General features: G+C 40.1%; 1 long non-coding RNA gene across 2 annotated transcripts; it reads right to left on the reverse strand.

The window, feature by feature from the left end:
• Nucleotides 1-1,720: 1,720 nt before the first annotated feature.
• On the reverse strand, nucleotides 1,721-3,566 carry LOC310879087. 2 transcript variants are annotated; one of them, XR_014570933.1, is made up of 3 exons: nucleotides 3,466-3,566; nucleotides 2,980-3,066; nucleotides 1,721-1,827 (listed from the first exon to the last, which is right to left on the reverse strand). It is a non-coding gene; the product is annotated as an uncharacterized lncRNA (long non-coding RNA). The 2 variants fall into 2 exon arrangements; XR_014570934.1 differs by having other exon boundaries at nucleotides 2,980-3,077.
• Nucleotides 3,567-12,510: the final 8,944 nt, after the last annotated feature.

The following is a 12,510-nucleotide window of genomic DNA, read 5'->3' on the forward strand; positions in this document are numbered from 1 at the left end:
CATAATTGTCTAGTATTCTTTCCTTTGTATTAAATAACTAGTTGTTCCATTAAGTTCAAACTAGTTCTATTCATTAATACATTTTAAATATGTATTTATTTAAGAAAATAAACACAGTGTCTATTATTTATTGTATTATCTAATAACTAGTTTTTCTATTAATAAACTAGATATATTCATTAGATTGTTAAATTATATTTTATTACATTTGTTCTGCCTGGTTAAAGAAAACAAACATATTATTAAAGACTTGTTTACATTGAGGTCCATTTGCATCAGAACATTTAATAACTAAAAGTTATTCTAATTTCTAAAGTTTTCAAAGGAGTACAGAGTCATTTCCTGGAGGAAAAGTACCACACAACAACAAGCCAAACAGTCTTATTACTTAAAATTCAGTCTGGTCTTAGTGGTAAAAAATGTAATACAATTTAAAATTGCATACAGTAATTTAATTACAATATTCAACATTCATGTTTGGTGGCATGGCTCTGTTCTGGGAGATTGTCAGCATTCATATTAATAAGCCAGGTCATTCTGTAGAGACCTTGGGGTGAAAACCTTTGAATACCTGAGGCCTCCTTTTAGCCCATTTAGACCTGGTGAAACCTATACCTTATACCATTCATGCCGGGATCCATCCGTCTACATCCTTTATTTATTGTTTCAATAAGAATGTGAAGGTTTTCAGAAAACCTTGAGCTAGGTTTTAGAAGGTCTAAAATGTGTAAAATACATTAACTATAACTAAATATTCCTTAAACATGTAAATAGTACCACTGTATTCCTCATCCTTATTATGAACCATTTGATCTAGGGGTAATGGACCCATAACAGACACCCGGGTATAAATGCAATAATTTATTAAGAAAATAATGATTTACAGATATATGGCATCATTAATAAAGTACAATCAACATGAAACATATTACTTTTATTACATTTTTTTTTTTTTTACTATGGCGTCTTCTCTCGTGTATCATCAGATGTCCGGCTCCATGCTCGCCTCTCCTTGGAGGCCAGTTGGGTCAAAACACAGTTTAACACATTGTGACAGCTGTAGTGAGTCTACAGTCCACCTGCCTGCTGGCAATATAGCCTGGTTGTGATTGATACGTTTTTTTTTTTTAAGTCATTCTATAATTACAATACAAAGTAATTGTATTTATTTTATGCATTACTATTGTATCAATTGTATTTTATATATTACTATGTTATTACTAATTTTATGTATAACTTTATTACGAATTGTATTTATTTGATGGATTACTATGTTATTACTAATTTTACTTCATGCATTACAAATTGTATTTGTTTTATGTATTACTGTTATTACTAATTTTATTTTTATGCATTTATTTTATGTATTACTGTTATTACTCATTTTATGCATTACTATATTGATAATTTAATTTATTTTATGTATTATTGTCTATATTAATTATATTTATTTTATCCATTACTAATTTTATTTTATTTTGTGTATTATTTATTTTATTTATTTTATTTATTTTATTTATTTTATTTATTTTATTTATTTTATTTATTTTATTTATTTTATTTATTTTATTTATTTTATTTATTTTTTACTATTTTAATTTACTTTTATTTTAATTTATCTATTATTTATCTATTTTTTTATCGTTCGTTTTATCCATTTATTTATATTATTATCTAGTTATTTATATTGGTTTATTATTGTATTGTTTATTATTTTCAAAGAGCCCTGATTGATCACATCTACATATCACCACTACCAGTCAGGATCTGAGTGACTCAGAACCCTGGTGACCTCCAGATGGAGCCACACAGGAGACCAGCAACGTCCTAAAGAAAAGAAAGAAATGCTCATTACTACTTTGGTCATAAAACAATATTGATTGAAATATTAACAGTTTGCAGAATTACAGTACATGTCAAGCACAAACTCAATACAAAGACTGTTAACTTTAAGTGGACGATCCAATTAAGCATTACACTTGTTTACAAGAGGGTCCACCATGTTCAATTAATCAAAACATTTAGAGACGTACAAATAAGACACTATGGGGAAGGGAGGGAAAATAAACTTATACAGTGAGGGGGAAAAAGGGAGTCAAGGGATTCACATGTCTTAATGACTGTTGGTAGGGCGTTCCACATTTTGGTGGCATACGAGTGAAAATAATTTAGTCCCTTGTTAGTGCCGAATCTGGGTTGTACATGGTTCGTTGCACTCCCTCTGGTGTTGTGGGTGTGGACTTCGTTAACATTAAGGAAGTATCTAGACAGGTACATGGGTATCTTGGTGGTGTATCGAATCTTGTGGACCAGACCCATTGCAAGATAGTGTACTCAGTCGTCGACCCTAAGCCATTCCAGCCTGTCAAAGTGGGCAGGAGTGAGGTAGGTTCGGGGGGTGAGGCCAAGTAGGAGCTTGACCAGTTTGTTTTGGGAAGTCTGGAGCCTAGTTTTAAGGGCCTTTGAGGTGCTGTGGTACCAGGAGGTGCATGCATAGTCAAAGAAACTTTGTACGAGGGCTCCCGTTAAGGTCTTCAAGGTGTTTTTGTTGAACAGTGAGGAGATCCTGTAAAGGAATCTTGTTCTTCGGTTGACTTTTTTGATTACGATGGTGGCCATTTTATCACCGGAAAGATTAGCCTCCAGGATGGAACCTAGGTAGGTAATTTCATCTTTACGTGTGATAACATTGTCACCAACTCTAACCAAGAAGCCATTTGCCTTGCTGAGATTACTATTAGATCCAAAGAGAATGGATTCAGTTTTTCCCAGGTGTAAGGATAGTTTGTTATCAGCGAGCCAGGTACAGATTCTACCGAATTCAGAGCTGAGGGCCTTTTCAACCTGCAGTTTGTTCCTGTCCGAGACTAGCAGTGCCGAGTCATCTGCGAACAGGAACAAGAACAAGTTGCAGTCACAAGCTGATGTCATGATCATAGTGTGTGTGTGTGTGTGTGTGTGTGTGTGTTGTATAGTTACCTTGCTGTGATGTAACTCCAAAGGTGATCAGAAATAGTTGCTCCATTGGCTAGAAACGTGCTCTTCACCGGCATGATGATCTTGTTCCTAAAAAAAGTCTGTAGTCAACCCTAACTGATTACAGAACATGATATAAAAACACAACTAGAAGGATTTAGGCCTGTCACAATTACCTAATCGCCAAGTAATACTTTTTTAGAGATAAGTCATAATCGTCTCCATGTTGAAAATGTTCATATATTTTCAAACATTTTAAAGAAATAATGGAAGCAACCGATCTACAAGCTCTAAATGTGTCACTTTGTAATTTACTTATCTTTTTTAGTGTATAAAGTTATTGAATTATGCCATGTGCAGCTTTTTGTTTACAAAGCCTACAAAAGCCAAGGTTTTATTTAGAATGTTAGTATGACGACAATTAAATCGGCCATTATAAAACCTTAAATTCTGACACGCCTAAACGGGTTCCAGTGGCGTCTACCGAACCTTCCAGCTCCGTCCGAGCCTCCCAGCGACCCAGAAGTCCTCAGCGGAAACACCCGGGGAAAGCTTCGGATCTCGGGCATCGGCTGAGATCTCCATTCTAACAAAGAACGAAAGAGACACACCACAAATTAGCTTTGCTGTGTGTGCGTGTCCTGTCACAACATACACATGCACTTACAGTAACGTTTAAGAATAGGGATCGACCAATTACCGGCAACAGACGATTATTGGCTTTTTACGAAGCCTAAAAAAGCCCTAACCCTAAAGCGGTTCGTACCGTTGAGTTCCTCATAGGGATGTCAGTAACGGATAGTTTCCCAACCGGTTACCCGTTAGGATTAACCGGTTCATTAACGGATAGTGGTTGATTTTTTTCTTTTTTTAATAGGCTACCCCAAATGTAATATGCATGTATAGCAGGCTACATAATTAAAGTTGGTAGACGAATGGCATACATTTATTTATGCTCCTTTTATAAAAGACAAACAAAAAAGCAACATTTAACAATATAAATAAATTGTTGTAGGCTTCTGGCTTAATCATCAATAAACAACGCATCGCATCTGCATGATGCATGCATCTGCGCGTCTACAGTACAGAGGTCCGCCGGTTCTAGTCCAACAAAACATAAATAAATCCAGTCCAGATCCGAGCAACCTATACCTATAAAGCCACTGGACGCATGGGCTAAGCCTTTTTTTATTATTAAGGAAGATCAGCATGCATGTCACCGTGTTCCGTTTGTTGACTTTTCGCTGACGAGAAAACCCTCAAACATCGATAGCACATGGCTAACTTTTGATAGCCGTAAGCCGTGCCAGTGTGGAGACGGATAGGAGGAGAAGGAGGAGGAAGCGGCAGCGGCGGCTGTAAACGTTCTCCCTCCAGGCCAAATGGCCAATAATGGATTTAATAATGTAGGTCTCTGCATTGATACGGTCGACATGTGTTCATCTCGTCTCGCTGTCACTCGCTTACATTTTGACTACCGCAAAGCTACCGTTGTAACTTGTAGCCAACTAGCCATTGAAGTACAACAGAGAACGGGGACATTGAGCCCGAGCGCTGTTCATGTAGCCTGGAGTGCGACAAGCTGGGCGGCGCAAATAGCAATTTTAGGCATGTGTGCAACATGACAACTGTTTTAAAGTATTGTACAGTGACAACTACAGTCTCTGTAATGTTTATGTTGTACTATTACTAAAAACTATCTAAAATAAAGGGATTTAAGATCAGAAGACGCATTTATTATTATGCAAATTAACCGTTAAATGCTGATAAAAATATCCGGATGTTTCTTAACGGTCGGCTAACCGGTTAACCGGTTAACCCCTGACATCCCTAGTTCCTCACCAGGCAGGCCCAGGTCCGAAGTCCTCCAGCGTCTACCCAGATCTCCGTCCTCCGTCCTCCCATCCATCCATGGACAGACCTGCAGATCTCCATCTCTAGAGGCTCCAGCTGTGTCTACTATGATCTCCATCCTGAGAGAGAGAGAAAGAAACCATTAGCTCTACAAGCTCACAACATGTTGCAACGCAGTGCGAGCTTGTAGATCTGCTATTTTTGCTGAACGCTCCCCCAGAATAGGGATGCTGGGGTTAAAGTGGTTACAAAAGTGTCATTAAGACTTTGATTAGCTTGGAAAGCTGACAGACATTCAACCACAGTGCCACTAGGAGGCATCAACACATGTACAGCCCTCAACATCTTTTGTAATTTGTATTCAAGTGCTTCTAAAAGCAGATGAGATATTGACTCTCAAACTATTGTGCGGAGTCATTTAGATTTACCATAAAATATTTAAAACATTTGGATTACTGTAAATGGCATTCTTCGTGCCATAACAGAACAAAAGCAGTTATCCATCCTCAGAAACAAGCAAGAACTGTTCCTACTCACAGCTCATCAGAGTCCTCTGAGGAAGCCCCCAGGGGGGGGGGGGGGGCTTTGGAACGGATCTCTGTCCAGGGAACATCAGCTCGTCTATCGATATCTCCATTCTAACAAAGAAAAAAAAACACACACCAAATTAGCCTTTCCGCGTGTGTATGTGTGTATGTGTGTGTGTGTGTGTGTGTGTGTGTATGTGTGTGTGTATGTGTGTGCGCCCCCTGTCCAGCAACGGCGTTCCAGCGACATCCACCGCGATCTTCATCCTAACAAAGAAAGATTGATTAGACTTAGAGTGACCAAGAGCCAGATATATATTCTATCCTGTCACAACATATATACATCCTAGTACATCAAACTTTTATTTATAGAGAACATTTAAACAGAAGCTAAACATATCACTTACAGTAATAAACGTTTAAGTTAGGGTTCTTTTTGACAGGCCTAACAGGGTCTCTTACTTTGAGTCGTCTTCAGAGGAATGCAGATTCCTGGACAGCGGGAGACCTGCAGTACATCTGGAAGAAAGACATAGCGGTTATCATCTATGAACGGCTGAAGAGCTTCGCACATCACTCCCTTGTTGTTGCTGCCAATAGTCTACTGTTAGGTTCTTAGCTTACTTCTTATTCTTGATGACAATTGTTTATGAATTTGATGTATTACTATGTGTTGTTGTTGCTTACTGTAAGTCACTCTGGATAATGTGATAACTGCCTAAATTGTTGAAATTCCTAGACGTGATCAATTAGGGTGTGCTCTTCGGTGATAGCAGTGGTGTCATTTGTATATTTTTACAGTCCCATTCCTCACCATCATATCTTGCGGTGAAGCTGGACAGAACACTGTCCTTTAAACAACACCTGACAGCGTCAAGAGAAAGACCCCCACCTGTGCCGCACCGATACGGCGTCTAGCCGGTACCGAGGCTCTACAAGCTCTAAATGTGTCACTTTGTAATTTACTTCTTTTTTAGTGTATAAAGTTATTGAATTATGCCATGTGCAGCTTTTTGTTTACAAAGCCTACAAAAGCCAAAGTTTTATTTAGAATGTTAGTATGACGACAATTAAATCGGCCATTATAAAACCTTAGATTCTGACAGGCCTAAACGGGTTCCAGTGGCGTCTACCGAACCTTCCAGCTCCGTCCGAGCCTCCCAGCGACCCAGAAGTCCTCAGCGGAAACACCCGGGGAAAGCTTCGGATCTCGGGCATCGGCTGAGATCTCCATTCTAACAAAGAACGAAAGAGACACACCCCAAATTAGCTTTGCTGTGTGTGTGCGTGTCCTGTCACAACATACACATGCACTTACAGTAACGTTTAAGAATAGGGATCGACCAATTATCGGCAACGGACGATTATTGGCTTTTTACGAAGCCTCAAAAAGCCCTAACCCTAAAGCGGTTCGTACCGTTGAGTTGCTCACGGGGCAGGCCCAGGTCCTAAGTCCTCCAGCGTCTACCCAGATCTCCGTCCTCCGTCCTCCCATCCATCTATGGACAGACCTGCAGATCTCCATCTCTAGAGGCTCCAGCTGTGTCTACTATGATCTCCATCCTGAGAGAGAGAGAAAGAAACCATTAGCTCTACAAGCTCACAACACGTTGCAACGCAGTGCGAGCTTGTAGATCTGCTATTTTTGCTGAACGCTCCCCCAGAATAGGGATGCTGGGGTTGAAGTGGTTACAAAAGTGTCATTAAGACTTTGATTAGCTTGGAAAGCTGACAGACATTCAACCACAGTGCCACTAGGAGGCATCAACACATGTACAGTCCTCAACATCTTTTGTAATTTGTATTCAAGTGCTTCTAAAAGCAGATGAGATATTGACTCTCAAACTATTGTGCGGAGTCATTTAGATTTATCATAAAATATTTAAAACATTTGGATTACTGTAAATGATGGCATTCTTCGTGCCATAACAGTACAAAAGCAGTTATCCATCCTCAGAAACAAGCAAGAACTGTTCCTACTCACAGCTCATCAGAGTCCTCTGAGGAAGCCCCCAGGCGGGGGGGCTTTGGAACGGATCTCTGTCCAGGGAACATCAGCTCGTCTATCGATATCTCCATTCTAACAAAGAAAAAAACACACACCAAATTAGCCTTTCCGTGTGTGTGTGTGTGGGGGTGTGTATGTGTGTGTATGTGTGTGCGCCCCCTGTCCAGCAACGGCATTCCAGCGACATCCACCACGATCTTCATCCTAACAAAGAAAGATTGATTAGAGTGACCAAGAGCCAGATATATATTCTATCCTGTCACAACATATATACATCCTAGTACATCAAACTTTTATTTATAGAGAACATTTAAACAGAAGCTAAACATATCACTTAAAGTAATAAACGTTTAAGTTAGGGTTCTTTTTGACAGGCCTAACAGGGTCTCTTACTTTGAGTCGTCTTCAGAGGAATGCAGATTCCTGGACAGCGGGAGACCTGCAGTACATCTGGAAGAAAGACATAGCGGTTATCATCTATGAACGGCTGAAGAGCTTCGCACATCACTCCCTTGTTGTTGCTGCCAATAGTCTACTGTTAGGTTCTTAGCTTACTTCTTATTCTTGATGACAATTGTTTATGAATTTGATGTATTACTATGTGTTGTTGTTGCTTACTGTAAGTCACTCTGTATAAAGTATGTGATAACTGCCTAAATTGTTGAAATTCCTAGACGTGATCAATTAGGGTGTGCTCTTCGGTGATAGCAGTGGTGTCATTTGTATATTTTTACAGTCCCATTCCTCCCCATCATATCTTGCAGTGAAGCTGGACAGAACACTGTCCTTTAAACAACACCTGACAGCGTCAAGAGAAAGACCACCACCTGTGCCGCACCGATACGGCGTCTAGCCGGTACCGAGGCTCTGGTGTTCCCCACCGCTGAGTACTGCGCCCCAGTCTGGAGCCATAGCCCTCATGTTGGTTTTGGGGCTTTTTATGCCTTTACTGATAGTGAACAGTATATAGACAGGAAAGGGGGAAAGAGATGGGGAGTGACACGCGGCAAAGGCCGTCGGGAGTCGAACCCGCAGCACGCCATCCGGCTGGCTTGGCAGCCTAGGTGCCCAGACAGTTGAGCTAACCATCCGGGCCACACTTAAATATTTAATTGCAATTTATTTAAGCGACAATAATCGTCCAGTAAAAAGAAACCTCATAATCATGAAAGGCCTAGAGTGGTTCTTACTGTGCGGTTCCTCACCGGGCAGGCCCAGGTCTGAAGTCCTCCGGCATCTACACAGATCTCCGTCCTAAGAAAGAAAGAAATAAAGACCAAATTAGCTTTTGTTGAGCTGCATATTCAGAACCACTTAAACGCTCTATAGATTTGATAAAACAGACCTTTAAAGAGAGCATTTGGTATATGCTCCGATTTCACTCTACACAAATTGATTTGCCAAAAATAGCAGATCTACAAGCTCACAACACGTTGCAACGCAGTGTGAGCTTGTAGATCTGCTAATTTGGCTGAACGCTTCCCCCAGAATAGAGATGCTGGGGTTGAAGTGGTTAACAAAAGTGTCATTAAGACTTTGATTAGCTTGGAGAGCTGACAGACATTCAACCACAGTGCCACTAGGAGGCATCATACTGCCATGCTATACTTCATACCATAACAGTACAACAGATATCCATCCCAACAAGAAATATTCCTACTCACAGCAGAAGTCCTCCGGGAGGGAAGCTTTGAAACGGATCTCTGTCCTTCCACGACGTCTACCACGACCCATCCACCCTAAGGAAGAAAGAACGAAAGATTAATTAAAGTGACCAAGAGCCAGATATACGTACATTGTGTCCTTTCACATCATACACAAAATGTATAGAGAACATTTAAAACAGAAGCCGACCATAACACTCACAGTAATAGAAAAGTCTAAGTGGTTTCTTACTTTGAGCCGCCTTCAGAGCCCCCCATGCAGATTCATCCATGGACAGCGAGAACTGCAGATATCCACCTGTAGGGGCTCCGGTTGAGCCTCTCAGCATCTGGAAGGAAGACATGGTGGTTATAGTCTATGAATGGCTGAAGAGCTTTGCACATCACTCACATGTTGCTGCTGCCAATAGGAATTTGTGATGTCTGTGTGGCGACAATTGCTGTTTTTTTATAATACATACAATTTATATAGCACTTTTCAAGGTACCCAAAGTTGCTTCACAAAACAGAAGTAAAAACAAATTTATTTGAAAATAAACTAGATTAAAAACTAGAAATCTTTGGCATGTTTGTGAAGCTTTTCGGTTCCACACCAGTAACTGCTGTTCAACAGCTACATCCAAGACCTCCCTGCAACAACATCAATGTAGTATGGCTATGCAGACGACCAGAGTACTGTGCCCCAGTCTGGAGCCGTAGCTCTCATGTCAAGAAGCTGGATGCTGCCCTCAACACAGGATGGGCCACCCCAAACAAACTGCCTGCTCTCGCTGGAATCACTCCAACAGAGGTCAGACGAGAAGCAGCCACGCTGGCCCTCACCGGGAAGGCACAGCTGAGTGAATCCCAGCCATCTCCTCCACAAGGTCATCAGAGACACCACAGCACACGTGCCTCAAGTCACGGTGCCCTTTGCCACAACACACACACACACACACACCAAGTCACGGCACCCTTTGCCACAGCACACGTGCCTCAAGTCACGGTGCCCCTTTGCCAATACAGGCCCAAGAACTGCTCCACACAACACCAGCTGACACCTCCAAGGCATCCTGGGTGAAGGCAAGACAGAGGGACCAGTGGAATACATTGAGGACCCCAAATATGTTCTTTGCCAGCACCTCCCCTGCAAGGAGTGGACAACCCTCAAAGCAGAAGTGGGACATCTCGGACAGTGCCCACTGTGAATGCGAGGATCCACTACAGACTGTGGAACACGTAATGACCATTTGCCCCAAATACCGGCCACCGAATGGTGATCGTGGCTTAGGTGACCTAGACAATGACACTGTACTGGCTTGTTCTATGGACATACGGCAGAAGATGTTTATGAAACGTATTTTTTTTAATTTCTTCATTTTTTCGGCATGTTTGTCAAACCTTTGTGGCATTTAATTTATGGAACTTGTGGATGTTTTTTTATTTATTGGTGAAGTTTTAGTGGCACTTTGAAATGTATTGACACATTTGATTTTTTTTTTTGTTAGGGATGTCCGATATTGTCCACCGATAACGGCATTAAAAAGTAATAACCCTAACCCTTAATTTTACTTTATTTATTTTTTTACATTAAAAACATCTACAAGCTCACAATACAATAAGACACATGTGAGCTTGTAGATCTGCCATTTTCAAATGATTTTTATACATTTGAAAACTTGAGATGAGAGATTTTAGATTTAGATTTAGACCCTAACCCTTGCATGAGTAATTATTAATAATTACTTTTGGTATTTTAAGTACATTTTTATACCTTTACTCGAGTACATGTTGAATTTACTTGTAACGGAGTATTTCTATATTGCAGTATTTATAGCCTACTTTTATTTAAGTAAAACTTTTGAGTGATGTTTCCACCACTGGAAAAAGCCTGCATATATATATATATATATATATATATATATATCGGTATCTGTTGATAAACGGCAATTAGGAGTTTGACACGGACTGTCGGACATCCCTTGATTTGTGTGATTTTGTGCAGCTTTTAGTGAGTTTGTGGCATTTTGTTTACTTTTGTTTGTTTGTTTTGTGAAGGACCAAAGAGCACACCCAGTATGTATCACAAGGCTATTTCCACCAGTCAGGTGGACTTATATCTACATCTCATAAGCGGCCATGTACTAAACACTACAGATATCACAATTTGACTTTGGCAGCAGCAAGAAACGACTGATATGCAAAGCTCTTCAGCCATGCTTCTCTCTATACAAACACTCATAATGTCCACATGGACATCTTAGCAGCCAGGATGGGGTGGTCGGTCTGGAGGCCACTCAGAACCCTGGTGACCTTCACATGGACATCTTAGCAGCCAGGATGGGGTGGTCGGACTGGAGGCCACTCAGACATGGGGTCACAGGAGACCAGGGCATCTATGTTCATCTCCATCCACATCTAGAAAGAAAGAAAGACATCAGAAGCTGACCATATCACTCACAGTAATAGAAACATAAGACAAATATTCCTTAAGACATCTATAACTAAAATGTAAAAATAAACCTTCTGTAACATAACACCTTCAATATATTATTTCTTTCATAAATAGAGAATATTTTACTCCATAGGAACTGTTCCCGTTGCAGGTTGATGATGTCCATGTGTGGTCCAGCGCCATGGAATGCATAAAAAAGTATTTAAAATATTGCTTTGATGCTTATATTAATCTTAGGAAGTATTAAGCTGTTTTTTATTAGCATACGGTATGCATTCCATAGGGATAGACCATATGGACATGACATAAATCAACTTGCAACAGGGGCAGTGAAAGTGAAAGATTATTTATTTATGAAAGAAATAAAATAGTTTCCATTTTAAGATTTGTTATAGAGGGTTAAGTATAATGTCTTACGGCATAGGCCTATTTGTCTTTAACCAGGGATCCTTTAAAGAATATTCAAAAGTGCAATATCAAAATGTAACCCTATGCACAATAGTTTGTAGAGTCAATATCTTATCCGCTTCTAGAAAGCAATTTAAAATACAAATTACAAGTAATGTCGAGTACTTTTGGAAGTCACTGAACAGCCATGCCTACCACCTGTTTTGTCACAATGCAGGAGGCAGCAGCACTACCCATTAATTAAAAACAAGTGCTTCCGAAAGTAGCTCAACGTCACTTATAACACGTCTACGGTGTATTTTTATGAAACAAATTTGCTTTGCAGATTGAGAGTAGGCTATAATTCAAGCTTGCCCTACAGCTGCAACGTTGGGGAGTTTAGCATTGTTTAATACAAGCAGATTGTAAATTCAATGTGGATCAATGGGCTGTCAATGGACGGCATGCATTACAACTCTAGATTCATCCCATTGCACTGGTGATGCCAATTAGTCATTTGACTCAGCTGTGTGGCGTCAGTGTGTCAACACAACTGAAAGGTTACTTTTTCCAACACATTTGGTTTAAATACCTTACATTTCACAGCAACCTTCTACATACAAACCAAACGAAATGATTAAATTCACACAACTCAAGAGG

The sequence above is a fragment of the Protomyctophum parallelum genome, assembly GCF_964188405.1.
Source record: "Protomyctophum parallelum genome assembly, chromosome: 21".
NCBI classification, from domain to species: Eukaryota; Metazoa; Chordata; class Actinopteri; order Myctophiformes; family Myctophidae; genus Protomyctophum; species Protomyctophum parallelum.